The sequence below is a fragment of the Podarcis bocagei genome, assembly GCF_964188305.1.
Source record: "Podarcis bocagei genome assembly, chromosome: 10".
NCBI lineage: Eukaryota > Metazoa > Chordata > Lepidosauria > Squamata > Lacertidae > Podarcis > Podarcis bocagei.
In genome coordinates, this window is record NC_138135.1 from 75,398,613 (window position 1) to 75,413,603 (window position 14,991).

At 45.1% G+C, this 14,991-nt stretch overlaps 1 protein-coding gene across 1 annotated transcript in view; it reads right to left on the reverse strand.

The window, feature by feature from the left end:
- The window catches only part of STK38L (serine/threonine kinase 38 like), a 48,198-nt gene extending 39,226 nt beyond the window's left edge, over positions 1 to 8,972 (reverse strand). The window contains exon 1 of the mRNA XM_081210738.1: positions 8,791 to 8,972. The gene's annotated coding sequence lies outside the window, so the exon portion shown is untranslated. The remainder of the gene's footprint in view (positions 1 to 8,790) is intronic.
- Between the last annotated feature and the right edge of the window lie 6,019 nt (positions 8,973 to 14,991).

Here is a 14,991-nt window from a genome sequence, read left to right on the forward strand (position 1 = left end):
ACAAAGGCTGAGATTGCTACTTACCCATACAGCATTTTTAACATATAAAGTGCATTATACAATATACCGTATTTTTTGCACCATAACACTCACTTTTTCCCTCCTAGAAAGTAAGGGGAAATGTCTGTGCGTGTTATGGAGGGAATGCCTACGGGTGGCGGGGGGGATCTGCTGCAGTCGTGAGCAGAGGATCCATGGTTCCGCTTCCTTCCCTCCTCCGTGGCTCACTTTGAAACAGCAAAGCGGGAGAAGAGCCGCTGAGTGGGGAGGAGAGAGGGACAGAGAGCCTGCTTCTTTAAAGGAGCAAAGCAGGAGAGGAGAGGAGCCGCTTACACGAGTGTAAGCGGCTCCTGTCTGGTTGGCTGCTTTAAAGCAACTGTGCTCTGTGTCCCTCTCTCCTCCCTACTCAGCTTGCTAAACAGCAGCAAAGCTTTTCAGCTCTCTCAGCTGGGGAGGAGGGAGAGAAGCAGAGCCTGCTTGCTTTAAAGGAGCAAAGTGGGAGAGGAGAGGAGCCTTCTCCCCTTATACCCCTCTTCTTCATTATTAGCTCCACCCACCCCACGCATGCTCCTTGTCCCTTGAGTGCTTTTCCTTCCCTCCCCACTTAAAACGTGGTTACAAAGCACGGATCCACATGGATCCTCAGGATTTTTGCACTGGGTCACCACAAATTCACCATCAGATCACATGTCTGTGGCCACAGCATGAACCACAAAAATCATACATCCACTGTTTCATTTAGAATATTTTTTTCTTGTTTTCCTCCTCTATAAACTACGTGCGTGTTATGGTCAGGTGCGTGTTATAGAGTGAAAAATACGGTATTTGTTTTTGGTAGTGACAGCTCTGTCAGAATCACAGAACTGGAAGGGACCAACAGGGTCATCTAATCCAGCCCCCTGCAATACAGGAATCTTTTGCCCAACATGGGGCTTGAACCCATAACCCTGAGATTAAGACTTTCACACTCTATTTTATTTCCATTTTACTCAAACTAAGGTCTCAGCACAATGATGCATCTACTACATCTTCTAGGGCTGTCTTTGGAGGTGTATGTTATTATTTCTATAAGATTAGCATCAATTGCAAGTCATAGTGAGCCACGGTTTGACTAAAACTATGGTTTTTTTGTGAACATGGCTCCCTCCTGCTGCAGGGGTTTGTATGTGGGGTGAAACACAGTGCCTCACACACCTCAAATAAGTGTGGCTGGTCACAAAAAGTAAGCAAGACATAAGCAAGCTTTGTTCTTGGTGTCAAACAATCCATAGGTTGAGTTCATACAACATAACAAGCCATACCACGATTTATTTGAGCCATGTGGGTGCTATGGTTGGGAGGGGGAGTAGGAACTGTGTAGAGGCCCAAAAGGGGGGGGAGAGCTGATTTAACCTTGGTTTAACTGTGGTTTATCATGATATGCGAACAAGACCACCATATACCCTTCTGAGTACAGTTGAAAACAATGTGACAAGAGATTTTTCTTCCCAACTTATAAAGCAGGGATTCCCAAACTGTGGTCCATGAGATTCACTCAAGAGTTTCACTCAACATGTCCATATTAAATATTGATTTTTACTTGCATTTTATTGTTTCTTACATTTTCTTTTATTGTATTACTATTTGAATTATACTGAATGCAAATTGTAATATGATAAAATGAGATGTAAGAAATAAGAGAAGCAATAAAAGTACAAGTAAAAATCGTACAGCATCTAGCACAGCACATTACGATTGCTTCAACAGGCAGAAAAAATAATTTAAGTGGTCCACAAAGATCATCAGCATGAGGGGAAGAGTTTGGGAACCACGGTAATAAAGCATCCCATAACAGGAACCTTTGAGAATCTCAGTCCAATGAGTCCAGCACAACAGACTGTAGCAAATGTAGGCATTTCTTTAGGGTTTACAAGAATGGCCTCAACATCCTTTGCAGAAACATGGTATAAAACAACAAATAACTACACTTCAATTGCAAGGAACAAAACCTCCCTTCCCGCTTACAGGAGGATGACAGGGCAGAATTGTCACTGCTCCCTAATTGGAGGCTGGTTACTGTGGAGGAAGTCCATACATTAATTTGGAATCTGAAGAGTGGAAAGGCTCCGGGGAAAGACTTTATCCCAGCAGAGTTGATTACATCAAACCAGCACTGGTGGGCTCCGCTTCTGGCAGCACTCTTTACGGTAGTAAATAACTCGGGTAAGGTACCATATAACTGGAAACATGCTATAGTAGTTCCAATCTTTAAGAGAGGCCACCCAAATATACCTTCCAATTATAGGCCTATTAGCCTGCTCTCAATAATTGGGGAACTGTATGCCCGTTTCCTCAGCAGCAAACTGACAACTTTCTAAATGAACATAATATACTATCTGAAGCCCAGGCAGCTTTTCGTGAGAACCATTCAACAACAGACCACTGTCTAATGCTGTCCTTCCTAGCTGAGAAGAATACCAGACCTCTACAGGGTAAACTCTTCGTGGCCTTTATGGATCTGAAATCAGCATTTGACTCCATCCCCAGATCCCAGCTATGGTCCAAATTGAGTCTGATTTTGCAGGACAAACGACTTCTCTTTCTTATAAAAGCCCTGTACAATGGAACCAAACTGCAGGTCCGATGTGGTCAGCTATCGAACAGCATCGAGATGACTAGGGGGGTGAGACAGGGTTGTATTTGGCCCCCACATTGTTTTGTCTATTCTTAAATGACCTAGAAGAGAACTTAATGGACCCAGATGGACACATTCCAAAAATAGGAATGAGAAGGACCCCTTTGTTGTTGTATGCTGATGACGCGGCCATCATCTCGCATTCCAGACCGGGTTTGAATTATCTGTTGAGGAAATTTTCTGATTACTGTTCTGGAAATGGTTTATCCATTAATTATGAAAAATCTAAAATTTTAGTCTTCGAAAGAAGATTCTCCCAGTCTAAATGGGTGCTGGATGGCCATAACCTTGAACAGGTAAAATACTTCAGTTACCTAGGGCTCACATTCCATCATACAGGATCTTGGAAGCACCATTGGCAAACCTCCCTCCAAAAGACGGAGATTACAAAGCTAGCCATACATAGATTCTTCTTCACAAAGGGCAGCAAGTATGTTCCAGCAGCCTTAAGGGTTTTCAACGCAAAGCCTGTTTCCCAACTCCTGTATGCAGCAAATGTCTGGCATAATGGGGACCTGCCAAAGCTAGATGGCTTTCAGGCAAAATTTATACGATCTCTGCTGCAGGTACCCAACTGCGTCCCCAACTCCGTACTTCTGTTAGAAGCTGGTGAATGCCCAATTTCAGCTAGAGCATGGTGGGCTGCCCTAAAACATTGGCTCAGGATTTCAGTGTTTAATCTAGGGAAGGGTCTGTACCAACATTTGACCAATGAGGAATTTGTCAGCAAATGGCAGAAAACCATGGCTAAAAAAGCCACCTCTATTGGTCTGTCTCCCCCCCCCCCCAACTGTATTACCTGGGCTATGAAGGCGCCCAAAAGGTTTTAAAGCAAAGATTATGGGACAATGCACACAGTGACTTGCGATCTCAATCACATGTAGTCTGTAGTCCGCTGGCAGCAGGAGTTCAGTATGGGTATATCTTACATCAATAACCTGACAGTACCCAACTATCGAAGGCTTTTCACCAAAGCCAGACTAAATGTCTTCCCCTCTGCAGTGCTGGATGGTAGGTTGACAGGAGTTCCCTACCAGGACAGACTTTGCTCGCGTGCTCAAGACATCGATTCCATAAATCATATTCTGTTGCATTGTGCGAAGTATGAGCAGGCCAGGGCTGAACTGATACTACCCTTGCTGGTGCCTTTCCCGGGAAAATCAGAGGCTCACTATGTCAGGTTCCTACTGGAAGACTGGACAAAAGCTAGAACGTTGGCAGTGGCAAAGTTTTTATCGGTGGTGGCAAGAACAAACGAGCCCTATATTCTAAACAAAGTGCTTGATTAACCTGGAGGTAGGCTGTATGAACTCTGTATTGATTTGTAATGTTTTGTTGGGTCTCTGGACCGTAATAAAGATTGTTGTTGCAAGGAACAAATGTCTGAGGTATTTCACCGGTCCATCTAAGCTTTTGTTTTCAGTTATTCTTAGAGAAACATGTCCTTTTGCTCACTCGCTTCTGCAGATGGAGGGAGAGAGCAATTGCCAAAAGACATTCAGATGCCATGGATACATAGATCTTCTCAGCCGGATAAGACTCTCTCTGGCATTTCAAGCACCAGGCCAAACCGTACAGCGTTGGACTGCAGTGGAAACCAATCATAACTCAGTTTTGAGGCAATAGTTATTGTCTCTGTTCTTATTTTCATCATGGTTCCTTGATCAATATGCATTCAACATCCTTTTAAAAATATTTGTAACAAATGTTTGACAGACAATTAAAACTTTAGTTTTGTTGCTTGTTTACAGAGCTCATTCTCTGAAGAATGTTATAATGCAATTACTGTCAATAGCAGGTCTCTTATAAATGTAGCTATACACCAAAATGAACAGAGAGTGAGGTAAGATTATGTGATTTTATTTTCAATAGGATGTTTGATTTATGCCAGCCATCATTACCAAAAGATATGCAAAGCCTCCAGTAGATCAACAAAACCAAACAATTTACTGCATAATACCAGTCTACTCTTTACATCTGAGTGATGAATACTGCATTTAAAGTAATTCCTTTTATTATCCTAACAGATGAGCTTGCTACAGATCTTTCGTGATATAATTTCAGAGATTAAGCTGTTTCACATTTTTTATTCATCTATCTGCATTTGAGAGAATATAAATATATGACCATTAAAAAGCCTAAAAGAGGAATAAATTCAAAAATATTTCACATGTAAACAATAATATCATTTTCACAGGTTGGGTAAAGACAGATTTATTCATATTCATATTTCTGATAACTTTTTGCAATTTGCTACAAAGATAAAGCCAAGCCTATAGAAACAGTCTTGACTATTTAAACTACAGCAAGGATGAACAAACTGTACTTGATAGGACCATGAATAAATTGTATCTGGATCCAAAATCTAATCAAGGTGTGTGGTTTTTGCTTTATTTAAAGTCTACCATTTAACTTGTAAAGAAAAGAAACTTGTTTTCTCCTCAAGTATTTTATGCAGCGCCTGAGCCCCACGTAACTTAAACCCTTACTGATACTAGTGCTGACTTTTGTGGAGTGTCCTCACGCTACTGTCTTGTACACAACTATCTACAAGAGTGACCACTGAAAATACAGAAGCTGACAATCTCTAAGCTAGAAGAAAAAGGGATATAAGTTTGCAGGAGCAGAATAATGATTCCCCCCCTCCCTGGAAAGAACAGCATCACATTTTCATTCTCTCTACCAAGGATAGGACAAGTAGTAGTAGTCATAAAGAACAAAGATTTATGCTAAATGTTACAAACAGCAAGTGCGGTTTATCCCTGGAACCAAAGGCCTATGGAAATGGGGGAAGCTTCTTCTTTGGTAAGTTGCAAAAAAAAAAGCTGGACAGAAGGAATGGATTAAGCAAGTTATATTAGGGACGTCCCAACTCTTACTCTGAACACAGGCTCAAATTGAGTGTTTATTTCTGCTTGTAGGTGCCTGAACTGTTGCCTCCAAGCAGAGTTCGAAATTAGCCCAGGCACATTCTGCACCTGGCTATCGACAACTTGCAAATGAGTGAAGATGTCTGGGTGCCAGGATGGCACCTGACATCTCCACCATCTGGAGGTGCATGCCTGGGGATCACTAGATCTTGACTGTTTTTCACACACTAATACCATAGCCTGTAGAATTCTATCAGTTATATTTTATCTACACAATCAGAATGAATTTCGGGAACCAAAATGCTTCTTCTGTGCAGCCTGGCAACTATAATCTTGGTTTAAGGAGCCACTTGGTGTCTAGCTTATATATCTGAGTTTCTAACACTGCCTCCAAGATTCAAATCTCTCAATGAGAACTAAGCCAGTGCAAGATTTCCACAAACAGCCTATGAAAGGATTGGTCTTTCTGCCTAAAGATAGGGTGGCTTATATTACTTTAAAGAGGAATTTTTATGAAAGATAGTTCCATAAATGGCTATTGGCCATGCCATCTAAATACAACCCCTGTGTAAGAGATACTATGAATACTAGCTGCTGGAGGGCAAAAAGAAGAAGATTGTTCTCTTCATCCCTACCAAAGGGCTTCCCAAAGAATCTGTCTTGCCATTGTTTGAGAATGGGTGCTAGACTAGATCAGGAAAGGCTTATATATTATTACATATATCATGTAAACCAGGCATAGGCAAACTTGGCTCTCCAGATGTTTTGGGACTACAACTTCCATCATCCCTAGCTAACAGGACCAGTGGTCAAGGATGATGGGAGTTGTAGTCCCAAAACATCTGGAGGGCCAAGTTTGCCCATGCCTGATGCAAACTTTTACATATTACTAGGATGCATACTCTGTTGAGGGCCACTTACTGCATTATTCGGAAGTTCCTTGGCTTGACAAAACTCATGAAAGTCAATAAAACTTCACTGACTTTTCAGCTAGTAAGTAGTCCAGTTGCAGTTAATCAAGAAATTAATGAAAATGGCAGTGAATGCAAAATAACCAGGAAAAGCTGTTAATGAGATTTACAATGGTACCTCGGGTTACATATGCTTCAGGTTACAGAAGCTTCAAGTTACAGACTCCGCTAACCCAGAAATAGTACCTCAGATTCAGTGGCGTAGCGTGGGGGGTGCAGGGGGGGCCAGCCGCACCGGGCGCAACATCTGGGGGTTAGGGTTAGGGGGCGCAAATCCACGGGTTAGGGGGCGCAAATCCATGGGTTAGGGGGCGCAAATTACTTGCCTTGCCCCGGGTGCTGACAACCCACGCTACGCCACTGCTCAGATTAAGAACTTTGCTTCAGGATGAGAACAGAAATGGCGTGGCGGCCAGAGGCCCCATTAGCTAAAGTGGTAACTCAGGTTAAAAACAGTTTCAGGTTAAGAACGGACCTCCAGAACGAATTAAATTTTTAACCCGAGGTACCACTGCATTTTTATTCCCTGCTCTTTCTTTTTATCTGAAGAGAAGAGAATCTATTTCACAATATATTCCACAGAACCCTATACTGTATACATGTAGCAGTGCATACATCCCTCTCCACTGAGATCCATTTACAGAAAGTGACTTGGCAGAACTGTCTGCAACACAGCAGGATATTTGGGAATTGAGATAAAGTAAAACACAAAAATAGACTTCAGACATGAACAAGCACAAAAGGAAACATGAGCTCAGCACATGCTTAATGACAATGAAATAGTTCTCCGCTAAGAGCATTTTAAAAATTAACTCCTAATGAAACAAACCTGCTAATCAAAAATACAGATTTTAATCTTGTTCACCAACTTCTTTGCTCTCATGTACCATTTTGTCTCATGTATGCACTTCAAAGGTTTGTTTTAACAAACTTGACTTTACAGTACTTCTTTAAAGCATCAAGCCTACAACCTAAACATCATCCCACTTTGTATGCACCTTTAGCTCTTTTCCCAAACCCATTTTAAAATGATACAGACCAAGCAGACCCTCGGCTAACAAAACTACAAGTTTGATCAGGAAGTCAAGTTAACCTTTGTGTTATGCCCTTTGGACATTGCTTTATAGAACAGTCTATTTGTTTTAAAGCACGTTCCCCATCACTTCAAGTCTGGCTAACAATAGCATTTCAAATTTGGAAATAATAAATAAAACTGAACATATCTGAACTAAGTATTATGCTCTATCATGCTTGTAAATCCTTATAAAAAGATGCCACATTATTGAATGTATCTGACAGAATACGCAGGTCACAAAGGTGCCAACAGTAGGTTATGTAGCAAGAGGATGGGGAAAAGTAGAGAACAGTTTTACTGTTGAGCTCTCTTGGTAAAATATTTGGGAATCGCAACCCAAAAAAGTATTCAGAGAAATCCTATGCATGCTTCCTTGGGAATAAGTTGCATGGGGCTCAGTCCCAAGTAAGCATGCATACAGCAGCAGTCTAAAACATGCCAACTTTTCAGAAAGAATGTAAACCTGCTAAAGTCACTGGCAAAATTAGGAACCCAGAGCATTTTGAGATCACAACTTGATCTGGATGCATACGCACACCTGAAATCCAAACCAACTGATGGCGCACATCCACAAGGGTGAAACTGAAGGTGACTTGGAACAGAGGAGTTTCTGTGTGGAATCTTTGCTATGAATTCAGTGACAACCCCTTTGCCACATTAGCAAGGCTTTGAAACAGGCAACCAAATGAGCAAGTGGAAATCATTTCTCTCCTACTGGGAAGCAGATCTGAGGCTTGCAAGGGAGTCACAGCTTGTCCTTTAGCTGCCCCCACTTCTCAGGTGAAAAGGGACACTTCTCAACCCTGTCACAGGCTGCGGGTAACAAGGCGCCTCATTTTCCCACTGTGCCCAATACACCCCCTACACTTGGGGAGGGGCAGCAGGAGACAGAAAAAGATAAAGTGGCCGCGTTTCTATTACATGCATACACTCTCCCCTCTTTCTGGACTAATCTCTGCTCCTCTCTCGGCAGAAGCATCTGGCATTTCCCGCCAAGGTGATGGCTCTGGCCTCTGCCGAAGGCTCATGAGAGAGAAAGAGAGAAAGAAAGAGAGAGAGAAAGAAAGAGGGGCTCCCCACATGACCTCCTTGTAGGTGTGACAGTGCACCAAAGTGAACCAAGTCTCCCGCCCCCTCGCCCCCTCCCTCGGACGCGGGTGGGCTTCCCCGGCGCAGCCCTCCTTCCCCCTCCGCACTCACCGCGCCAAGCCTTGGCTCTCTCCGCAGCCCCGGCGCCCGCTGCCTCTAATGGAGGAGGGAGGGAGGGAGGGAGGGAGGCAGCGGCGGCGGCGGCGGCCGAGCGAGCAGGAGGGATCTCTCTGTTTACTAGCCAGTTCTCGCGAGAGGGTGGATCCCCTTGCCCGAGCGAGGGATGGGGCGCCGGGAGCCGCTGCCGATTGGCTTCTGGGCGCGCCGAGGGCCAAGGCGAGCGCACGTGCAGCGGGGGATCCCGGCGCGCAGCAGGCGCCGCGGAAGGGCGCGGGACTTGCTCGTGGGTGGCCCGGAGAGCAGCGCTGCGGAGTCGGGACGGAGCGGGATCGGGGCCCTGCGCGGGGCGCCCCTTGTGCCGCCGGCCCCGGCTGAGGGTCGTGGTGCGGCCCCCGCGCAAGGCTCTCTTGCGCCCCGGGCCAGGCTAACTGCGCGCGCGCAGACACGCACGTCCAAGTGGCTAACCCAGAACTGCACTCCCGCTGGCTGTGCAGAGAGCACCTTCTATTTTAAAGCCCCGCGGGCATCATCTGTGGAAATGCCAGAGCTTTCTCCTCCAGCCGGGCAGCCAAGGCCAGCTGGAAGCGGGAAGAGAACAAGTATTCCCCGCGTGACGCTGGCGAGCCCGGCTGGATGCTGCTCTGCGAACTCTGCCCGCGCAGCAGATGGCAGGCGGGGCGGGGGGGCGGGGAGGCGTCATTTGAATCCAGTGGATAATTCTGTTTGTTGATCCTGCCCGCCCACCCCTCCGGTTTCTGGCGCTCCTTATTTAACAAGTGCATCCGTTTACCTTGTTATGGGTCAGTGGGGCGCCAGATTTCCTCCTCTAGATTTTTGGCTGCTGGGTCTTAATCGGAGCTTTGAGAATGAAGGCGAGCTGACAGGCTGAGCTTGTTGTTTTGCCCGAGGGGCGGAGGGAGATGATGGCCTTGCCATTAAAGCATCGCAAGAGCCATCTACAAGACAAACGACCCTACCGGCAATCATGGGCATAGCAGTGGGGGCAACTGCCCCCCATCAAGAAGAGCAATAGGAATACTTCACTAACTGACCAATCACATCACTCCTGTTCCCCCTAACAAAAATCCTGGCTATGCCCATGCTGGTAATGGAGGGGGAGGTTGCCCAGGCCGGTGAGTGCAAGAGGAGGCGGAAACTAGGCAGAACTCCATGTGGCGCTGGTTGGAGGAGGGTGCACTGAGAGAGCAGTGGCCATGACTGGCTTCTACTTTGGACCTTAGCTTGCTGAAGCAGTGAAAGGAGCAACGAAAGATACCCTTGGGGTTTAGGACTCCAGGTGTAAATGTGTGTGAATAAACTATATTTCTAAGACACTGCGGACTGCACTATGCCTTCATTTCCCCATGGAAACACAACCCTGGGTGAGCGTCTGGCTACCGTTTGGCAGAAATTGGCTTGTAACAATATACTGAAAATTCTGCATGGACCTGAGTTACTCTTTCCTGTATAAAAAGAAGTCAGCAATTGATGCATTATTTGGTACTGTAAACATAAATTGTTAACCTGGATTGACTGGTTTTTTGACCCATTGGCCTCTTGCCAGACTACTGGACTGGTTGCCAGAGATGTTGGAGTAAAACTGTTGTCATCTTCCTTTACGTGCTTTACCTGTGCAGGAGTTAGGGTCAGTCCCCAAAGTACTATTTCCGACACCTACGTAATGTTTGGGTTTATGTGCAAACATGTTCCTTGTCTAACCCAGTGCCTTCCAGACGTCTTGGGCTACAACCCCCATCAGCCTGGAGGCACCATGTTGGCTGTTCCTGGTGTGGAGAGTCTGCAACAGCTGTTGTATATTTTCTTTACACAGACCTCTGTGGCTCCTTCATTCCCAGAACCCAGGCCCAGAATCAGCCCATCATATTGGCTTGTGATCCAAGTACCCAAAGGAGCACTTCTCTCAATATCAACCATCTTCGGCTCCACAATTGGCATGGGAGGCCCGGTTGGTGCCGATCCATGATAGGGCATTCTCAGTGGCAGTTACCCCGTTTTGGATTGCCCTCCCTGGTGTCACGGCACTGTCAGGCAAGGAATGTCCAATGTGAGGAATTAACTCTTTATTGTCGAAAGTACACTTACAAGTTAGGGAAAGGCATGTCCATCTGTCCTATGTCTCTCAGCTACTCCTAGGTGTGCACCCAATGAAGCAGTTGCCACAAGAGAGAGGCCCCATCCTGACCTCGGGTTATGTATCTTTTCCACCTGAGCAGTGCGCAAGCAGGCAAAGACTCCACCTGTGTGCAACTTGCTACTGCTCCACCCTCTTCAATCCTCCTCTGGTCCTGGGAGACTGTGGAGCAGGAGAGGAGGGGGCAGGAGAAGGAGGTGGGGAAGCCCTTGACTCTATGCCTGGGGTCAGCAATCTAAGGTCCATGGGCCACAAGCGGCCCACAGGGGTCATTTAACTGGCCCATGAGCCACCTCCAAACCGAGCCGCCTGCTCTGCGAGTCCCTGCATGCTGCGCTAAACCGGCGCAGTGTGGGGACTCACGTCCATGGCACCGAAAATCATGTCTGCGCAGATGTAGACGCCGAATATCGCGTCTGCACCGATGCAGAAGCCGGAAATCGCAGGCACGTGTGCAATCTGGCCCACAGAGGAATCTCCGCTGGAGTGAACCGGCCCAGGCGAGGTAACCTTGCCGACCCCTGCTCTATGTCTCCTATATCTCCCTCCTGCACCTGTTCTTGACTTTCCAATTCTTCTGCCTGACGCTTGTCTCCTGGAGGTTACAAATTCCCCCAGATCACTGATCCCTTTTTTCAACCCCACTTCTCCCAGTCTCCACTCATTAGTGTCCAACCGATCCCTGACATCTGGTGAGGTGGCATCCGTCTGCTTTATGAATAACACTAAGAAGGGATTTAAAAACATTCATGTTCACCCAAGCTGCAAGATATACTTCCAGCAACCTTCAGATTACATGCAACTCTCAGCTTATGTGGGGTCACATTCTGGAGATAGCGTGTAAAGCCAAAATTACCTGTAGTCAAAACACATTGGGTTCAATGGTGAGTGGAATTGTCAAAGTCTTTTTTTCTGGGTGCCCACTCACTTCAAAAAAAATTTGCCAAGCACATTAAGCTGAATATACACAAGTAAAATGTGTGTAAGTTGAGAGTTACCTGTATTAGATTTGGGGATGGGTGACTGCTGTTGAAAGTTTTTAGATGTTCTCAATGCTATTAAATGTTTTTATTCTATTGTTTTCCTGCGTTCATCCCCAATGCTGAGGCTTCTTGGAACAACCAAGGGCTCTGCAAAGAAAACCTCAGTAATGGTGGACACCCTTCTCTGAAAGACAGCTTCCTTTCCACTACTAAGCTTCTGCAACTTTAATTCCAGTGGACCATTGGATGTGTGTTATGTGGTCATAACTGCCTTGCCACAAGGAGGATAAAAAGGCCTTTGGTGGTACTTGGGCTTTGGCAAACTTGCAGAGGGCAATTATTTTTTCTGCATCTATTCAAATAGGTGAAGCCCACTGATTTCAATGGGGTTTTACTTCTAAGCAAAAGCAACTATGATTTACAACCTATGAACCTTACCTGGTGAAATATAGAATTTCTTTTTTCTACTCTTTAAATGGAAAGGATCCTTCATCTTAGAATCATAGAATCATAGAGTTGGAAGAGACCACAAGGGCCATCAAGTCCAACCCCCTGCCAAGCAGGAAACACCATCAGAGCACTCCTGACATATGGTTGTCAAGCCTCTGCTTAAAGACCTCCAAAGTAGGAGACTCCACCACACTCCTTGGCAGCAAATTCCACTGTCAAACAGCTCTTACTGTCAGGAAGTTCTTCCTAATGTTTAGGTGGAATCTTCTTTCTTGTAGTTTGGATCCATTGCTCCATGTCCGCTTCTCTGGAGCAGCAGAAAACAACCTTTCTCCCTCCTCTATGTGACATCCTTTTATATATTTGAACATGGCTATCATATCACCCCTTAACCTCCTCTTCTCCAGGCTAAACATGCCCAGCTCCCTTAGCCGTTCCTCATAAGGCATCATTTCCAGGCCTTTGACCATTTTGGTTGCCCTCCTCTGGATACGTTCCAGTTTGTCAGTGTCCTTCTTGAATTGTGGTGCCCAGAACTGGACACAGTACTCCAGGTGAGGTCTGACCAGAGCAGAATACAGTGGCACTATTACTTCCCTTGATCTAGATGCTATACTCCTATTGATGCAGCCCAGAATTGCATTGGCTTTTTTAGCTGCCGCGTCACACTGTTGGCTCATGTCAAGTTTGTGGTCAACCAAGACTCCTAGATCCTTTTCACATGTACTGCTCTCAAGCCAGGTGTCACCCATCTTGTATTTGTGCCTCTCATTTTTTTTGCCCAAGTGCAATACTTTACATTTCTCCCTGTTAAAATTCTTGCAGGCCACTATTAAAAACAGAATGCAAACTGGGGTCTGGGGTGTTAGCGGAGGGGTAGTGTGGGACAGGTCTGGTGGGGGACATGTTGTGCTTCTACTGGGGTAGTATGTCCACCTTTGGTCCCTGCCCTGCCCTAAGCTCTCACCTGTGGCTCCTAGAAGCTGCCATCATGTGACAGCAGCCACACCCGGGAAACGGCTTTGACTGGCCGGCTAAATAAATAATACTTGCACAAATAATTACTGCAGTAGCTGGAAAAGCATGAAGCCCTTTATAGAGCTATTTCCTGGTGCCTGCTGCCGCTAACATTTTACATATTGCTTGTATTCTTCAGCTTTGCCTTTTGTCCCTTTTGCTTCATTTCTCAAGCACTGCGGTTAATTAATGTGATAATTTTCATCTGGTGAACTGGAGCAGCACTGTTTCCCTCTCGGCTCTGTCTCATTACTAAGCTAAGCAACAGTGCTGCTTAAAGTTTGGAAGCATGTGTGGTATAAAGTACCTTTGATGTGAACAGGACGGGGCTCTCCCTATTTGCAGCACGAGTCGGGGAGTTAGTTGCCTGTGCAGCGCCTTTTGTTTTGCCTGGTCTTGGTGTCTGACTCCTTCTTCTCACAGTGCAATTGACTCCCTCTGGGGAAGATCCCTGGAGCAAATTTGTCCTACAGCGTGTTTGTTAATAACCCTCTTCCTTATTTTCTGCAGATGAGTATTCTGCTAATATGCAGCCATTGGTGCCAGTGGAGGATTCTGTGCATATTTAATAATATGCAATTATTAAAAAGGGTAGATGGGCTGTCATTGCAGGGGGGATTGTAATGATTTTGAGGTTGCAAGAATTCACAGAAAACTTCTTGTCCCCATTCTTGGATATATTTTAGATTAAATTACAAAAACAACAGTATATATCTTAAGAACATGTTGTGGTTGGGAAGTTATAACGTAGCAAGGTTGACAGTATTTTTGATTGCTTATAACAATAAACATTCAGTGTTTAAAGCCAGTGAGCTAATGAAACAGATGCTGCTGTAGGATAAGTGTATGTAATCTGAAAGGTGGCCTGCCCCCTCTCTAAATGGATAGAATGAACACTTCAGGGCTAGACGCTGAAAGCTGTCTCCAAATGGGCATAAAACTCATTGAGAATGTACACTAGTTTCGATGAACCATACAAAATGAATTATTGAAATATTTGCATTTATTTACTAGGAGACAAGTCTTACATTAAAGCTTTGTGGTATATTGGCCACAGGGTATTTTGCAAGACTAAGCCACATCTGACCTGCTGAGTTCTGGTGGAAGAAAAACGATTTAGCTGAAATTCCCAGCTGCTTGCTTGATGCTGAAAAAGCCATGCTTCACTTGCTTCTAATAAATATTGGATTACCAGAAAAGTGCAAACAAAACTTTACCCCTTAGTGACCTTCCTTTGGTTCTCCCCGCCTTTGTCGGACTGTCATAGACAGAGCCCTTCTCCTAAAATGCAGAATTCTTCCCCCGTTCTTGTTTTCTATGGCAACCAATTTAAATCCTTCTGCTTCAAGATGTTCTTGGGATTTGTTAGGCTCAGAAACAAGATGGAGGGAATCTGAAATCAGGAACTGTTAAAATATTTTCGTCCTCCAAAACTATTTCCCTGTTGCTAGTTGATCAATAGATTCAAGAGCAGCACCATATAGTGATGAAGTACAGTCATTTCCACCATGTGGTCCTTTTAGATCCTAGCTGACTGGCAACACAATAGGCCCGATGACTGCTTCCCCTATTACTTATTGCTGTAACATA